At 45.3% G+C, this 1406-nt stretch overlaps 1 non-coding gene across 1 annotated transcript; it reads right to left on the bottom strand.

Moving 5' to 3' along the window:
* Positions 1-648: 648 nt before the first annotated feature.
* LOC141636698 (small nucleolar RNA R71) lies at positions 649-754 on the bottom strand. The gene has a single exon (XR_012541294.1). It is a non-coding gene; the product is annotated as a small nucleolar RNA R71 (small nucleolar RNA).
* Between the last annotated feature and the right edge of the window lie 652 nt (positions 755-1406).

Genomic DNA, 1406 nt, shown 5'->3' with positions numbered 1-1406 from the left:
TGTTTCGTTTATTTTATCCGTCTGAGGGAATTTTTATTTCTGAAGGCAGTTTTAATTGATTTTCATTCAGTGTTGTGTATGCCCAGGTCACACAGGTTTGAGTTAGTTTCAGCTGATTGTGAGCCAGAGAGACTGTTCAGGCATAGACTCCGTCTGCAAAGAGAATCACGAAAGGAAGACTTGAGTACTTTCGAACCAGAGCTTCAGTATTTCCTTTTTACAGAAAATCCGTCTTTTGAAGAAGACACTTTCAGTTCTTTAAACCAACCAGTAAAGATGCCGAACATTGCTAGTCATTCGGAGCCTAAAGCATCATCAATTCCAAAGGGTTTCAATCTCCAGACTGAGGATGGGACATTTGAAATCCGACCTTCCTATATCAATTTGGTGGAGAGAAATCTCTTTAGAGGTGTGGCAGGTGAAGACCCTAGGAAGCATATGGAGGTTTTTACGGACTACTGTTCTACTATCCCCACCACAGAAGGGGTAACTCAAGACAAGATTAAGGAGTTCTGTTTCCTTTTTCTTTGACTGACTCAGCCAGGGAGTGGCTGACTGATTTGGACCACACGGCCGCGGGGGTCACGGACTGGGAGACCCTTGCTCTTGCTTTTTATAAGAGATATTTCCCTCCGTAGCGCACTAATCAGCTGAGGGCCAAGATCACAAGTTTCAAACAAGCACCAGATGAAACTTTCTATGAAGCTTGGTGCTGTTTCAAGAGGTTGGTGAGGTCTATTCCTCACCATGATTTTGATCTGTGGTTCCTGTCAAAGCAGGTTTACAATGGGCTATACGATGATCACAAAGCCATACTTGATGCATCATCTAACGGAAGATTCCAAAAGAACACCGACGATGATAAGGGATGAGCTCTTATTGAAGAGATGGCAACCTACTGTGCTGAGTATGGAAACCCGAGGGATGGTGTTAGAACAGTTCATGCAGTCGATAGGCAAGTTGTGGCTCAGCTGGAAGCCATGAATGCTAGGTTTGATAAGTTGGAGTTACATTCTGCTGGGGAGCCTCAGACGGTCCATTTGCTTACTAGAGGGTAGACTGTCACATGTGAGAGGTGTGGGACCAACGACGGTCACACTGCTGTTGGCTGTCTTACGGAGAAGGAACATGTCCTTGCTTTCCAACAATATAGGCAAGAAGGGAGTTCCTACTACAATAACCAAGGGGTAGTCCTTCCAAATTTGAGGTGGACAAGTCAAAATGTGCTCAATACTACCCCTCCTCCTCCGCAGTAGCAGCCATATGTCCCTCCTCATAAGGCTCAACAAGGCTTCCAGAAGCCTCCTTCCTTCCCTACACCTAATCAAGGTGCATCATCTTCTGGTGGAGTAAGTGAGCTACGTGAGTTGAAGACGATGTTGCAGTCTTTGACGAAGTAGTGGCAA

This window comes from Silene latifolia, chromosome Y (assembly GCF_048544455.1).
Source record: "Silene latifolia isolate original U9 population chromosome Y, ASM4854445v1, whole genome shotgun sequence".
NCBI lineage: Eukaryota > Viridiplantae > Streptophyta > Magnoliopsida > Caryophyllales > Caryophyllaceae > Silene > Silene latifolia.
Note: the sequence above shows the minus strand (reverse complement) of the source record. Positions and strands in the feature narration are given on the sequence as shown.